Source organism: Temnothorax longispinosus, chromosome 3 (genome assembly GCF_030848805.1).
Source record: "Temnothorax longispinosus isolate EJ_2023e chromosome 3, Tlon_JGU_v1, whole genome shotgun sequence".
NCBI lineage: Eukaryota > Metazoa > Arthropoda > Insecta > Hymenoptera > Formicidae > Temnothorax > Temnothorax longispinosus.
In genome coordinates, this window is record NC_092360.1 from 9,660,880 (window position 1) to 9,678,562 (window position 17,683).

At 36.9% G+C, this 17,683-nt stretch overlaps 1 protein-coding gene across 4 annotated transcripts in view; it reads right to left on the bottom strand.

Annotated features, from left to right (window-relative positions):
- The window catches only part of Rhogef3 (Rho guanine nucleotide exchange factor 3), a 98,770-nt gene extending 85,045 nt beyond the window's left edge, over window positions 1-13,725 (bottom strand). For 2 of the 4 annotated variants that reach the window (XM_071772926.1, XM_071772925.1), the window contains exons 1-2: window positions 13,049-13,725; window positions 7,984-8,482 (exon numbers count right to left, since the gene is read on the bottom strand). The gene's annotated coding sequence lies outside the window, so the exon portion shown is untranslated. Of the gene's footprint in view, window positions 1-7,983; window positions 8,483-13,048 lie in introns of those variants that run through there. The other 2 variants (XM_071772922.1, XM_071772923.1) reach the window with 2 other exon arrangements.
- Window positions 13,726-17,683: the final 3,958 nt, after the last annotated feature.

The following is a 17,683-nucleotide window of genomic DNA, read 5'->3' on the forward strand; positions in this document are numbered from 1 at the left end:
TCTTGGTCAACAAAATAAATCACATAGCTAAATATTATTTTTTGCAATTATTTCTTTACAGTTATATAGATGAATATAGCATTAAAAATTAAATCGAGTCGATTTAATTAAGTGTAGAAGGAGAGGGGGATTTTACTACTCCAACCGGAACTGTGTTTCAAGTCTGACAAATTTAGTCGGCACACAGCTAAGGTTGGAAGATATGTAAAATAGAAATAAAAATAAAACTTTTGCGCATTATTTACCGCGCCTGGTTCTTAGTTAGCCCGTTTTCTATATATTCGTATATCTATATATATATATAATTTCTGTAAATTTTAAAGCAAATATCTCAGAAACGGGTCAGACAATCGATCGCAAATTTAACTCAGGTTTTTGGGATATATAAGTGCACAATCTCTGTAATTTTCAGCTTTATCCCTTTATTTTGACACAAGCGATATACATCCTCAAGAAAAGTATCAGAGAAGTAAAGAAATATCGATTTGTTGTGTTGAAATTATTCGATACTCATCCCATAAGTATCTTACTATTCTTAAAAGAAAAAAAATACACTCAGCGCTGTAAGGAACAACGAAGTATGGCTAAAAGTAACATGTCGATCACGATCGGAACAGGAAGGAAGTGGAGGAAAACTTCGACTGCACATCCGGAGGTGTGTGGGAACGGACGAACTTGCGAAACAAATTCGCAGTTTCTGGAGTTCAACGGTTGAAATGATACGGCGGCTAGCTTCGAGAACAAGCTTGATAGGGACGACTGCGTCTCGTCACTTTCCACTCGAATTAATGTATTTAACGAACCGTGCAGACGCCCGTTTACCGTTAATGCATCCGAAACGATAATCCATTAGCAGAAATAACGGCAAACGATACGATTTATGAAACGATATTACGCTAATGCAATATATAATCTGTGTTATTTGCAGACTGCACATGATACAAGTTTACAAAAGAGGTTTATTGAATAAATAAAGTAGCTATGTTTGTTGAATACAACGATAATTTTTGAAGAGCATATTTACAATCCTATTTACCCGTAAATCCTATAATATAAACATTTTTAGAAAAATGAAGATTATATATATATATAATCTGCAAAAAGTGGGCCCTATAAGCATACTTAATTTTTACTTTTCTCTTTTAAATATTTAAAACAATTTGAAAATAATCTCTTCAACTTTTTCATGAACGACGAAACAACTTTTCGTAACACAAATAGCGAGACAAAAATAATTGTACATAGACATAGTAATATTAACATTAGAGTTTACAACTGAGAAAAAATATTGAGAATGAAAGAATCTCTCGAATACCACAGTAATAATAAGCTAATAATAATACTATTTATTTTTAGAGAAGGAGATCTGTTTTTGACGCGTTTTCTACGCAACGCATTAACGTAGATTTTGTGATGCATTATATATCAGTTCCCATCTGCATAATTTGTAGTAAATAACTAAAAATGCAACGCACACACGCATATATACAATGGAAGATCGCAGGTACTTCTTAGTCGTGCATCTTCCTGCAAGTACGCGTAAGTCTGCTACAACAAAGTCCTCGCATAAGATATTATATCAGTTTCTCGCAAGTGTTGTCGATCTCTCTCTCTCTCTCTCTCTCTCTCTCTCTCTCTCTCTCTCTCCCTCTCTCCCTTCCCCCTCTCTATGTCTCTTTCTCTCAGCAAACTAACTCGTGATGTGTCTCAAAGTTCGTCCGTGAGATAGCGCGTTCGCTATTATAAGAGCATTTAATAGCATTCATCCTATTCCCGTACTTGTTTATAAATTGTTCTTTCTCTTTCTCTCTCATTTATATTGATCGCAGCTGCATCGTGAACATGCTCTAATCTGTAGGCATTTCTGATTGCTCTAGAAAAAACGATTTCAGTCGTCCAAAAAACGCTAATTTGATCGTACGGCATTGATTTAAATAATTGTAATTGATTTAAACAATTTAAATTATCTGTTTAGTTTCTTCCTCTTAATCTTTATCTGTACAATCAAAATCTAATAAATTCAGCTAGAAATTATTGATGTAACGTTCATTAGTATTCAGCAGCAAGAGAGAAATATTATATGCGTTAATAAATTATTTTTGAAAAATGTAGGACAATTTTGAACAAACTTCTAAGTGTGTCACATAACTATATGTATATTAATATACAGTTAAAAGCTATATATATATATATGTGCTTCGCAAAAGAACGATTGATTACATTGTAATATTACATATAAATAGAACAAAATTGATAATAAATAAATAAACCCCAAAGAGAAAAATTAAAAGATAGATGCAAGCGTTTTAAAAATAAACAGATTATTATTAAAATTGTAGACTCTGTAATATATATATGTATTTGAGTTATCACAATTGCACGTCGCAAGGTATATGTTAACTAAAGAGATAATCGCGATAACAGTTTCTTAGAATTTACGGAGAATATAATGTCGAAGCTAATAATCAACATCGCTTCTCAACATCGCAACTCTTAACTCTACTAAAGAGTTATCGAACTTTCGCGCGAAAATTTACAGTTTAACGAAAATGACAATTACACAGTTTAACGAAAACAAAAAAAAATCTAAAAGAGAAGAATATTCATGCTTTATGAATATCCTTATATGATCAATACAATTTCAGTTTTAGAAGTTCTTTATAACATAATCTTAAGAAGTTTGAAGTTAAATTTGTAAAAAGAAGAGCTATTTTAATGTGATTCTGTATATAATTCTATGTGACATGCAGTTATTATATAACGAACTAAAAATTTTTCAAAATTAAATAGATTCTTAGAACTTTTAATTTTCAAAAGAGAATTATAAACATCATTATATATAAACATTAATTACATTAAACATTATTATAAACTTTTAATTATAAACATCAAAATCAAAATTAATAAAATTTTTGTGTTCAAATTTGGTTCTGTTTTGTAGGAAGATTATATATTAAGCCATATTAAATATACTATGCGTATATAATTCAACATTGGATTATTGTTTTATTATATTAGTCAATTTTGACATCGAATTTATTCTTGGGGTGCTTACGAAGAAGCGCTCGGGGTTAGGTTTTGGTATAGTTCACGTAACATATGCTATACCAAAATCTAACCCCGAGCTAACTCCGAGCCCTTCTTCGTAAGCACCCTTGGTGACCTAAAAAACTTGCATTAGAAATTTCTGTAAAAATTTGAAATTGAAATTGTATTGAAACTGAATAGTATATATTGAAATTTTTAATAATTTTCAAAATCAATAACTGTTTGATAATTGTTCAAATTCGGACAATTATTTCAAAGATATATATGAAATAAAGTCATATAACTATTCAAATTGTGTTGACTTTTTTTAATAATATTTATTTTTACAAGCTCATATATCTCTTTTGCACTATATGCTAACAAAAATGACAAGTTACTATAGTGTTCAATTCATTTCGTTCTGTTTCATTGTATATAAAATTATTAGTTATTTAGTCTTATTGTTTGTAATTTCTCGGTTATTATTCTGTATTAGACACGTTTGGGACATAGCACATTGATCCTAGTTTATGAATTATGGAGAACTAGGTATTTGACCCTATATTTAAATTTTCGTAACTTTTAATAATTATCATTAATTTCATGTTTTCGAGAGAGCAATTGTGATTCTTCGTATGTGTAAAACGTAATTGAATAGTAAAATTTAAACAATCAAACAGTCTATGCGAATATATCGACGCCTTTTTCCCGTCACGCGGAAAGAAAAACTCGATTCGCATGAGCGAACAGGCTCGTACGCGCAAAGCATCGGGCGTTATGCAACTGCATCATTATTTTGACGTAAACGAGTGCGCGAGGGACATGAACAAAAAGAAATGACGGGCTCGAATCTATCGGCCCGGCGCCGCGGCGTATAAACGCCAGCTGTAGCGCGCGGGCCTTTATTCGTTCACAATAGGCGAAAAGTGTCCTTATCAAACGTGTCAACAGCACGTTCCAAACGCAAAATCCGACCACGCGTGCCGCATCGACTGCTCGCGCGTGAATTCCACGCAACTTTGTCGTCGTAACGCGGCGCACAGCTTGAACAAACGTATCAATGGAGGTTACGAAAGACGGCAGAATAACGCGAATTGTCGGTAGCATGTAGTTACACGCATCAATGCGATATCTCATCACGGAAGTTCTAGGAAAGACCATATTACTGACAATGTCCATATTACTGTCAATCAAAACTTAAAGTTTAAAATATAAAAACTATACCATACGTTATTGTATTAAATTTCAATAGAATTTTTAACAAGCCTAATTATTGTTATAACGACTAATTAAAAATAAAAACCAATCCAGTAATTACAAAAAAAAAAAACTTAAAATTCGAGAAACTCGTTTTTCTTTCAGGCCACGTCCATTTTTATTAATAAAGTAGGTAGAAAGAAGCTATATACAAAGATGACTGCGATTATGGAAAAAATTTAAACAGTAAGTCTTACTAAAACGCATTTCTTAAATGATATACTATTGAAATTAAACAAAAAGAATTGAATAAAGTATCGACTTTATAATATAATTATTAATGTCAATAATACATTTACTTTCTTTGTGCTTTTTCTGACCTACCATTAACAGTATTACGGACATTAATCAAAATGAACATAATAGTGGTTCTTGATAAATTGCGGATATAACTTCTTCGTTTCTGTATATATTATCTACCGCAACTGTGTTACCTTAGGATTTTAAAATTTCTAATATACTTGAAACCTTTTAAGAATCTTTTTCATTCTCTCCAATAGTTTTTGTAATACAAACATTGGCTAATAAAATATTCCTTAAAGCTTTTATCTTACAATCTGTCTTTTGTCTTAAGAAAAAAAAAGAAGTCCTGAACTTCTTCCCGAGACTCTTCTGACACAGTAATAAAAGAACTTAACCCTATCTAAATGGATCTTGTCCTATATACAATCCCTTACCCTGCATTCATATTTTTTAGTAACTCTATAGACTTCTTCTTTCGAAAAATCGCATTAATCACTACTTTTGATATTAGTATATATGCATATTATTGGGTATTGGCTGTTATATCAAAATTCTGCTCTTTTTAATAAGCAAAGATCCATCTCGAATTAAATTTTTCAGTTCTTGTCGGTAACTTATAGCGAACACACTTCGATTCAATATGCTACTAGTAACATTGCTTGTCAAGTATATTGTCTCGCGCTGAAAACTATTCAGTTATTATTCTGATACGTGTAGAGCTTAACGTAAATTAAATAATTATTATATAATTAATCGTTTCAAACATAATTGACGTGATTAAACATAAATTTATTGGTATTTGTGTATATATATATGTATATATGTACATATACATACAGTAGACCCCTGCATACACGGAGAATGCGTTCCATGTATATGAAGCGTGTTATATTTACAAGTCATATAGATTATACATGTCTGGATTATGTAGGTATATATACATATGGAAACACATATTTATAAAAGAAGTAAAGAATTATTATAAAAAATGTCAAATAAATGTAACGGTAAAATATTTTTTATTTTACTTTAAAACAGACAGATATTAACAATTTTCCGTCCTGTTATACGAATCCGTGTTATATGGAGATCTACTGTATATACATATGTAGGATAAAATATATAAAAAATATAGGTGAATGTTTAATATATCAGTAATGTCGCATATTTTTCACAAACAGTCCCTGATTTGATCCTCGTGAGTCATGAAAAAAAAATCCAGGAATAGAGAAACGCGTTTTGATGCGTAGTTGGAATAGTAAATTTCCAACTACTCAACTACCTGATGCAACCTTGCTCTTTTCATTCTCGCAGGAAACAGTAGGATTGGCAAAATGTTGAGAGCTGCGATACGCATGTTGCCGCAGCTCAATGCGAGTCGAAAACAATTGGTAGCTGTAATGAGATTGGCTACCACCCTGACTGCCTCGCATCAACTGCGCACAAACCGCGCGGCTGATGCATTTCTAGGTGGAGGCTCTACGTCACCACCGACGAAACACTATTAGCCTGATTGGGAGTACCAAGGTGAAAACATTTGTTGGTGCGCGATGATCAAACAAGCTCCCTCGTTAATGACGTGTTACGGTCGCAGCATGAGCCGTTAAACACGGACGGAATATCCAAAGCTGCAGAAATTGAATCTGATTCTACAATTAGACCTGTAAAAGTACAGCGCCGATGAATATTTATAAAAGCCGATCATCGTAAATACGATTCCGAGTACCCGGCGTGACCAAACTCACTGTGATGATTAATTTTCCAAACGTACTCTGTTGTATTTTTCATTACGGGAATATTGATAGGGGATTGGATTATCATGTAAATATTGTAAATATATAATAATGTATCAGATGAATTATTATATAATGAATTACACATGCATAATAATCATTATTTATTATATATATCAATTATTATACAAAATAACGCATTTGATGTGTATATTAGTATCTCATAAACAAAAGATTCGATTAAAACTCTATTTTGCTTAAACCAATTGCGTTGGTTACTTGATTTCTAGTTTGAAGAGGATAATGTGCGTTTTTAAGTATTTTCGATATTTCTTGTAAAAAACATAAAACGAAAGTACCGAATTCAAGATATTTATTTTACGTCTCGACTCATTTAGATCGAACGAGTTTATTTGCAGGAACGACTGTCCAAGGTAGAACGCTGGAAATTGAAGAAGATGCGATAAGAGGAGCGCACTTGCACCCTTCGCGTCGTACCGAGGACAAGAATCAAATTCTCAAAAAGTGCGAGATCTTCCTATCAAGATTTTGTTACGAAAAAAAGAAATCTTCAAAAATTAAAGAAAAGAAAAGAAGACTGAGGCAGGGAATGATACGAGGAGAACAGAATAAGGAGAATGCACTTTGTAACTACGTAAAATGGTGCAACAAACGGCGATAGGATATATAACGCGCATTAAATGTTAACGGAAATCGATACTTCCAACCAGGAAAATCTTACTCGTGTGTGTGTGTGTTTGTACGCGTTATAAAAAATTTGAAACTTCGATCCATCGAACGTAATAAAATTTTCTTTAACGCTGCTTTCGTAACGAGAAGTGTCCTCTGGAGTTGAAAATAACTCGCTTGTTTAATGCAGCCGTCGTAGGGTCATTGTCCTCCAGGAGATCAGAAACGGAGGGAGAAAGAAAGAGAACGAGACAAAGTTTTCCGCGAGATGGAAACGAAGGGAAACAACATTTCTTCCGGTCGTCTACATGCCAAGGGTTAAAAAAAATATATCGTACAATATGTTACAGAAAAAAGTGCAACGAGGTCAATTGACGTCGAGGTTCCTCTTCGGACACTCGACGGTTTTCCGCGCATCTCAAATGCCCGCGGAGAAAAAAAAGCTTAATAACGAGAAACAGGAGATGGGGCGTGCTTGCAACAAAAGGGGATGGGAAAAACGTCTCCGACGAGAAGGAACCAGTTTAATTTCTTTAATCTGGTTTTCCATTTGGACGACTGAGACTTTCTGCGATGCGAATAAATACGAATGTAAGCAAATTGCCGAGACTCGTGTCTTTTGTCTGTACACCTTTTGCGAGTTTCTGAAGTTAAATAGTATATCGCCGTGAGATAGTGACGACGTTATTTACGTGAAGCTCGTATTATCTCTGCGCGCTGTCAAGCAAGTTGCAATTATTTCTCGATATTTATTAAGGCAGTGCTAGTTAAATATTACTATTAATTAAATACATATTCGTAATTAACGATGATAAAATCAAGGGAGGAATTTCTCTTTCCAGCGGATCCAACGCGCAGCTCTCTCTCTCTCTCTCTCTCTCTCTCTCTCTCTCTCTCTCTGTCGCAGGTATCCCGACATCAGAGACATTCCAGAGATTTCCTCTCTGATTGAGATCCGAATCGACTGGTAACGAGAAACCGTACAAAGGACGCGAGCGCACGTTTGTGAGGCTATTGATCGTCACTTTCTTACCTGGCGATCCCGGTGTTCCTCCCACACCTGTCGTTTCCGGAATCCAGCCTCGTCCATGCTCCGGAAGCGCACCGGGTCCGCAGTAGAAGAAAATTGACGTTCTTTCCGCAATTCCGCCAACTGCGCGTAGCGTCTTAAAGCTTCCATCAGACGTGATTCCCCGTATGATCGTAGTTGAAATTAGATTTGCGTGTCTTCCCAGTGGAGCTTGCAGAACACTTCATTTTACGAATCCGTTGTCCAAGGGCACTTTTCACGCGACACCATTTACTCCTCCATATACTTTCCTTTTTCACTTAACTGGTTGCCGCTTTATCAAGGGAACAAAGCGTTGCTTTGCACTGCGCTAGCGCTATTGCATAGCGGAAACGGCGCTAACAGAATTGTTTATTCCACGGCAATCCTGTTCGTTATTTCATTAAAACGTATTTTTCTACACATTCGTTCATTGATTTGATTTCCTTTTCTCTCCCTCAGAAATGCTCGTTTATCTCTTCTTCTGCAAATAAAAATATTCGTCGCTTCGAGATCATTCTTTTTCTTCTTCAGGGAACGATAATTCCTGGAATTCATGTGTTAAGCAATATCTACGTATACAGAACGACTGTTGTAAAAAAAATTCCTTTTGACTCTCCAAATTCCTGTCATTCCATTTTAGCGCATCATAATTGCAAACAATATTATAATGCAATGTTAGAATTTATAAGAGTGTTAAAACTATCTAGATTCTCTAGAATTTACCCTTATTGCATCAGATTTATTGATTATATATCAATATAAAGCTATCAAGCGCTATTCAAGGCCATCAATGTACGCCCATATTTTTTATACCCGGCTTTAAAATGGCATACGTCCACTTATTTGCATTGCATAAACTTCCACTCTTATTACATCAGATTTTCAATATCAAACTTGTACGTAGTTATTAATCATAGCTTATAGCTATCGAAGGTGTCATTATTGTTAATAACGTACACCTCTTATTCTTCATATCGTGTTATAATACAACAAAAAAAGATTCATTGACTTATTAGCATTATGTAAATTTCTTCCTACGTAAATCCACGCAATCTCGAAAACTCTTCGAACGTTTTATTATTTTTACAACCTTACTTTTCTCCCCAATATCTCTACGTCGAAACATTTGGCCCTTCGCGTTTTTATACCTACGATGAAATCGAGGATTACACGTAGGGTAGGTCCTCTTTTCATCGCGAAAGACAGGAAAAACAAAACGCTGATCTTTATTGGCCCGCCGAGACAGGCTTGTTTCAACAAGATATCGCGAGAGGCTGTTTAGGTGGCACGGATTTAACTTTGCTCCCGTTCCTCAAATGCTGAACCCATTTTTTCCACCCTCGCCCTCTTGTCCTTGTTGCTTTCCTTTGACCGGCTTAACTGAATCGTTCCGCGATAGATTCCGGCATATTTAATTGCGAATAACTGAGCCGTAATTAATTTCGTATTAGGAGCGAATCTGTTGAAATAATTATTTAGCGGGACGCGGCGCACATCCACAGCCGATTACAATTTTATTTTAATTAACAGTAAAAGTGGTTCAACGTAGAATTGTTCGGAAAATTAAATTACACAATTTTTACATGATTAAAAAATGCTATTTCTATTTAATTAAAAAATGTCAAGTATTGATCAGTCTGACTTAATTGACTAGAATTTTTTCGGTTTCGTATGTTTTTCGACGAAATGGCTATTCATATCCGGATAATAGCGATCCGTAGGGATTATAGGTCACAATGGTGTTATCTATGCAATGAATCTCATGAGACATTCAGAGAGCTCGTAGCAAATGCGACAACGTCGTTGAACAAGATCGTGAACATCCTAACGTTTTCAGTGTTGCCATTTTGTAATTTATACCGATATCCCTCACATCGTTTCATCAAGGTGGCTACTGCTTTCCGATAACGAAATATCGACCTACAACGAGGAAGGGCTCGAGTGGCTCTACGACCTAAGAAGAAGTATCTCTCCTATGTTACAGCAACATTTTTCATGTCTTATAGCTTAAAAAAAAAAAAATAAAAAACTTACGATCTTCCGTTCAGTCGTAGAGATATCCCTTCGATCTCATTTCGTCAGAGATGCGTATTATATTGCAGAAAATATTTTATTTTTCTTACGACGGGGTCTATGAAACTTGTACTCTCAATTTGACAATCGTTCTCCTCCTGCTCGAGAAGCAAAAATTCGAACAAAGAACCTTTGGAAGAAAGCGATGCGAATAGAATTCCGTGATACCGAACAATCCTCGCGCGTGATCGACATTTTCGCGTTGCGAGGAAAAATTACGGTACAATGGTGACAAACTTTCTCTCGCACGCTTCCGCTTTCCCGTCTCTCGTCGAGAAACGTCGAACAATTTTTATTTTCGCGTCGAACTGGTGAAATCGCCACAAAGCAGTTCAAGCGGCTCGGACCAATCGTCGAGATGGCCGCAGGAAAGGATGCACTTCGAATTCGGGAGTAATGAAATTTATCACTGCACCGTGACCGGAAGCGATAATCAGCCGAAATACGCTCCTTCCAAAACAATTTCGTGAATGTCACGAAATTTTTAATTCACCATTATTTACACTGTACTAGTCACACTGTTATCGCGCGTATAAAATGAAAGGGCGACCCCAGAGCCACAGTTCAAAATTTGCTTTGATCAAGTATCTTGCATTTATTGGCATAAATTAAACGATTAAAGTGAAAGCTAATTAATTTGATTTGGATACTTTTATCTATAGAGTCAACCGGATACTTAGGAATAAATTACCGGTGCGATTAACGCGACGGCTCTCCAAAGACTTTTGAAAATTCATGACTCAAAAGAGCAGCGGGCGTACGGTAGAAAAAATTTAGCATACACTTGGGATCATGGGATTCTGATGAACGTCGTGTATTATTGCTTCGATAAAGATAAAAATAAAATGTATATAAACGTTTGACAAGCTTTATATGCCTCGAATATGAGAAATGTACCACTGATAAGATCCTTCTTTCGTTATTTCGACACGAAAATTTCACAATGAATAAATATAAAATCAAAGCATTTTATAAAAATTAAATCTCCCTTCGTCATTAATTCATATTAATAGAAGTCTAATAATTCTTTTTCCATTAATTAACTACAACGAAAATTACATAATTTAATTTTACCGTTATTTAATTAAAATATTTAACGCTCTCTATATTTGTTTCTTAATCGACCTACTGCTAATGCATATTTACATATTAAAGCACGTTGTTGTGTTTCGCGAATTCGGATCTTCATGTAATCATCAAATAAGTGGAGGGATGAGATGAGAAGGGAAATTAATATTCGTATATGTCCAAGTGGGTCGCGCACGAGGGAAGTAATATCAGCAAAATTATAACGACGACCGTGTAATAATTATGCAGCTTTTGAAGCTCGTAATATCTTTAACCTCGCACCTTATATTATAGATGAGTGCGCAGTTGGCCGCTGGAGTAACTTCAAGACTCCGTAGCCGTTTCTCAGGACAAAAAAAAAGCCGCGAAAAGAAAGGGACTGAGGGAAAGTGGGAAATAGAAGCTACCCATTACAGTACGATGCGTCAGATTGCGTCGTATCGCGCGATGTATATCGTCGCGGTGATAAATGATGATCATGCTTTCATAACGGACAATTTCTTACGACGCCGATCTAAATCATAAATGAATTATTCTGCAAAATTTCAACGTCTCAAATTATTATTAATCGCTCTTTTTAATAATAATAATTCTGCACATGTTAAGGTTCGATTTTAAATAATATTAAGTATTTGACTTTTAATTTTACGCATATTCTGCATCTTAATTTTACGCGTATTCTGTAATTATGAATACTGAATTACCGTTATTTTAGTCTCTGCATGATTTTAACAAGTATTATAATTAAACATACAAATGAAACATTGAAACTCAATCGTGTGACCTCGCCTATGCGCTATATGTAGACGAGAAGGCGAGGTCAGGCGATTAAGTTTTAATTTTTCATTTCTGCATGCAGCAAATTCAAATTACACAAATGACAAATTCTGCGATAATTAGTCTGTATAAAAGGAAAGCGAAGCAGAAAGGAATATAAATCACACACAGAGACGCAAAATTAGTGGGTCAACTTAATGGAGAAATTACGGTGGGGTAATTTAGAAATTGCTATACGAACGGTATAATGGTATCGTTCGAACAACAAGCGGAGATATATATCGGCTGGAAGAAGCTGCAACTACTAATCACGATGGATTTATATCGTTAGATTATTCGCCTCGTATACACCTTGCCAATTTAACACTCAATTTGATGATCATCAGTGCTTAACGGTGTATTTACTGAACATCGAACGATACAGATGTTCGAAATTTTTCTTTCTACTCAATATAAAAATCAAGAACAATAATGGTGACAGCAAATGTCAGACGATAAATGTACACCCGAGAGGAACGAATCGACAGGGAAGCGGACTTGATATCGAGATACCTCGTAAAATTTCCCTTCGGAATGTTCCGCGAAAAATATTTTGCGCATTTGCATCCGTGGTACGCGCTTTATCGAAATTCGATGATTCGAGGACGTTTGAGTGCCAGGGAAAACAGATAAACTAGCCAGACAGACGCGGAAGCGGAGGTCAATGTCCTCGAAAAGGCGCGTATCGCAGGGTCGTATCGGAGATCCGCAGCTTGCAACTCGGCAGAGGGAACTCGATACGTATAAAAACTCGAGCAGAGGATCAGTAATAACGACCACGTGCCATCATTTCATGCGAAAGTTTTTTCGCGAGAAACGAAATGTACCGTCGTCGTGTGCGCGTTTGAGAGAGAAATTCAGAAATCAGATTCAAACAAAACCGTAATTGTATTTTCTGCGCAACGATAATTCTGTATATGGCTGGGGGTAAATCGTGGCGCAGGCACGCTCTTCGTATCGCTTATGAGAGATCGTGTATATAAAAATTCGCAGAATCCCCGAAGGAGAAAAAATAAATCTCCCTCTTTGCGAAATACGATTGTCAAATGCACAATCCACGCAATCTCGTTTGCTCCGCGTATATTCTCACCAACTCAAGGTCGAAGAGCACTCCAAGAGAGAATGCGCGAATAAAAGGATCGAGGTCCCAAATTCGCGAGTGTAGCGGAATATCCACGCGAGCACACGTATACGCACTCGCTTTGTGCCGCAGTACGCACTAAAATCTCTGTATCTCTTCACCTTGCGGCGCCCGTCGCTCGCATCTCGCAACGGAACCGCTTTTTGGTTTCACTGCGGGAGCTCATCGGCGGCGTCGTGTCCCGGAGTTTAATAATCGCGATGCACGTTGCGGCATCGCCGAAGGAGCGTCCGCGAGCTCGAGGTTGTCGACCCGGCTATAACAATCATACGGGGTGGTACGTCACCCTTCCTCGCGAATCTCGTCGTATCGAGATTGCGGCGGGACGAAGGTGGTGTCAACGTGCCGGCGAAGCACGCACGGACGCACGCATGCACAAACGCATCCCCGCACCGCACGCACTTTCGCTCCGTGAATCGTGCATGCGTATCCACCGTCCGTCATCCGCATGCACCCGCGAGTTTACGCGCCTCGTAAAAACGCTCGTGCGGTCGATCGGGACTATTTACGCCGAGGATGCGACATCTCTCGAGGGGGGGCCAGTCAGAAAAGGGGTGGATTGGCGAATGTGAGTTTAACCGCGTGGGATGATCTTTTGGGGTGCCGGTCCCGACGTTGACTGCGCCATCGGACAGACTCCATCGCGCCGCTCGACGTCGGCGTCGTCGGCGGCGGCGGCGGCGGCGACGACGGCGACGCCGCCGCCGCCGCTGCTGCCGGTGAGCGTCGACTATCGATTTTTCCGCGCAGCCTCCGCGACCGGAACACGCCGCGCCGGTGCACGTCTCTGCTCTAGCTAGTCCTGTCGACGGCTTGCCTGTCCTGTGAGACTGTCGGGTCGATCCCTGTTTTGCCCTCTTTGCCACAGACCTCCTATTGAATTGACGTCTACCGAAAAGATTTCTCTGCGACGTCTTCGATCGAGAGACGAGATAATTATGATAATGAAGTCGGGAACCGAGAGGCGGAGACTACGATTGATTTGATTGCGGTTGCTCGGAGAGATGTTTCTGACTGTAGTTATGGGAGTAAAAATTTTCCTTGAAGAGAAAATGAAGCCGAGCTGATAATGTCAATTACTCCGATGTCGTTTAAGCGATAATGATAAAGGATCGTGGATAATGAAAATACATGATTTCAAATTAGATCGTGAAGATGCAAATTTATATTACATTTGTTGGCGGGATTGGTCGCACCCAATTTCATCGTTCTTTTATCCTGCGGAAATCTTGATTTTTATCTCGTTTCTTTCGCGTCTGGTATAACTGATAATATAAATTCTTCTTTCAGTCTCCCTGGTTAGAGGAGTCGTTGAAGATTACGATACGATAGTAGTCGGAGATATTTTATCAAGCTAATGAACGATGATGTTTATTAAATTTTTTCCTATAGCGATTTTCTTGCGGTAGCATGTACATGCCTTTTCTTAAGAAATTGAAATTGATATAATTAATAACAATGGATCAAGGATTAAAGCTCATACATCTAATAATAATATAGTATAAGCGTATATCAATTTCCTCGGAATTGCTACATCACGTTAACTTCGATTCTTCGCATAAGTATATGTTAGCTTAATAACATTATTACTATAATATATAATTGTTCACGATAACACGATCATACATCGCGCTCTATTTAATTAACTCAACTGTTATTAATTTAATATAATTACATTATGCAAATAAATAATATTATAATTTACCCCGCAGATCTCCATATACGTAAGTAACGCGATTAATCACTGGCGTGTTGCTTGTAATAAATTGATCTGTTAAAGATTACGATATATTTTAACGAACTTTAATTCACGTAATGTGTGGTTCGTGCTATAATTATTAATCGCAAAATGTACTTCTTTAGAACTACTTCTTTATTATGTGCGAATTTAGTGATCAGCTTATTGTGGAAGCGAAGCACTGGCGTGACGCATTCAATATTGACTGGTATTATTCTCAGCACGCGGAAAGTTCTAACAATATTACGAGAAAGAGCGAGAAAGAGAGAGAGAGTGACAATTTGGTTAAACGAAGCAATACATCACGCCGTAGAGAAAACTTCCAGCAGGGATACTTCACTGTAATCGTACGTTACGTTTTTATCGAATTAAGATGCGCATAGCGGAAAAGTCGCGGAGCCTAAAAGGTTACTGCAGATTGAACTCGCTCGCTGAAAAGCGACACGAGCGATCGATCATTTCAATCCGGTCGCCCGAGATGGAAGGCCGAGATTAAATATCTATTGTGTGGCCGCTATGTGTCTGGATAACATCCGCCGTGCCATTGGACAGTTTCGGGTAGTTTCGAACGATTCTAATTACAAACATAGTCGGCCGCAAGAGGAGGCAATAAAGTTCCGAGGGTGGATCAAAACTTCGCCGATTATCGAATCTGCTTGCTCGACGTATCGATGGTAGGAAAAGTCAGACATCACCATGCTATCGGCGGCACCATATGTTCGTTTTAATTATGGCTCGCGGTGGTAGAAGGCAAGTGGCGCAGAGAAAATGCAGCGATATTACGTATTCTAATGATACCATATTCGTCTTCCAATTAATCGTATCCATTTACATTGCAGCAAAGTTTAACACGTTTATTTAATCATCTGTATTGTATATGCCCATTATTGACTATTTTTAAAACTCCATTAAAGTTCGATATGTTTATTTAAACAGTCTTTTTAAAAGCACAAGATTTATTTGTAGTCAATTTTTGTCATTACTATTATTAAAATTATAATTTGTTATTGTATTGTATAAAAACAAAGAAAAGTCTATTATTCTCAGGATTACATTTTAAAAATATTTTTTACCCATCATTGTTATTCGTGTGTTATAACAAAGTTATAATTTTAAATTAAATTGAAATCTGGTTAGAAAAAGAGAGAAAAAACAAAAAAGAGAAGAGGAGGAAAAATAGAACAGAAATCAAATTGGCATAATCAGAGGTAATATAAACGAAAAAAAAAACAAGATGAATAAAGCCGCGAACAAAACACGCCGTATTTTCTTGCTGCCGACCGCGGCTGATCATGAACGGATGAGTCTACTTAGAACCAGTAGTGGCACTCGATCTGCGGTCGAACAATAAGGGAAGTTAGCTTACGCTAGCGTTTTGTCTGCGGGCGATGAGTGATCTTCGAAATTGAGATGAAAAAGATGCCGGGCGGCTCTACCGGATGCCCCCACGATACGCGAAGTACGTGGGGTACGCGGGGGGAACATATATATACATATATACATATACCTATATTACACGTCCACCTCACGAAGCATGAGATGACAATAAGAATGACAAAGGATCTCATTAACGCCACCGGGAAATATCTCGCGCGCGGGGAAATTTGATCTCAATATATGGATATATACATATATCACGGTCACATCTAGAGACGTTTCGATACGGAATGTAGGGCAGCACGATAAATTCATCGAATTACAACCAAACACACAACTATACCGACTATACGTAACACATTAATCTCATCAAATTTTTACCTATTATCGGTCCTTGCGTGGTACATTTTCGGTAATCTTATATGACACGCATAGATTCGGATCAATTTTGACAATGTTAAAACAATCAAGGAACTCTAAAAATTTCAAACACTTAGTTTAAGTTATTTAAAAGATTATATTTCTAAAAAAATTATGAAAAAGAAATAAAACATCTCGCACTAGCTATTATTTTTAGAGAAACAGAGAGAACAGTAAAAAAGGCATCGACATTTCACAGTTTTTTTTTACATTTATAAAATTGTAAAAGATCAATAATAACGTGATAATATGAGAGACGCGGTTAATAATGATATTTCGTCGAACGAAAATTGTTCTGGAGGGAAGGGAGAAGGAAGAATAGAAGGAAACTCGTTTATTTATAAATATTCAAAAGAGGTAGTGGACGATAACCCTCTGAACTGCCTTTTTAAGGTGTGAATGATGGCCGACATATATCTCCGATCGTACACAAGGGAGGATTCGAGTGAGCGCGCTTCAAGTATCACATGTGGAAGGTTCTTCTGAGTAAAATGATAAAAAAGACGTTCTCCGCGGGACACTCGGAGAATGGGGATAAATTCAGGAAGCTGTAAATCTCGTGAAAATCTCGCGTCGAGGTAATGCGACTGAGGACGATTACAAGACGGTCATCAACGTAAGATACACGGGCTATTGCCGAAAAAAATGTGTACATGCACATGAAAGTGCGTCTTTTTCCACGATTATATCAAGAACAGAAAACGGAGCAACTTATTACTTCTCCTCTTCTATATACTTACTGTCTCCTATTTCTCTCCTTATCCGCTAAAGTATAATTTAATTAATAGGATTCCTAATGTAGATCAAATAAAGTAAGAATGGTTTGCTAATGTAAGAGAAAAAAAATAAATACCGTGCAAAAAATAAATACCGTGCACACAGTGCACGGTAAAATATGTCAAAGTGTAGCGGAATGTGCCAAAAACCGATGGAGAATAAACTGACATCTTTCTGCGAATTCTGTCCGCATTCTGTTCTTCCACGAAATTCGTGTGAACTGTATAGATAATGCAATGCTTTTTTTCAACAAACGTGGATAACTAAATTAT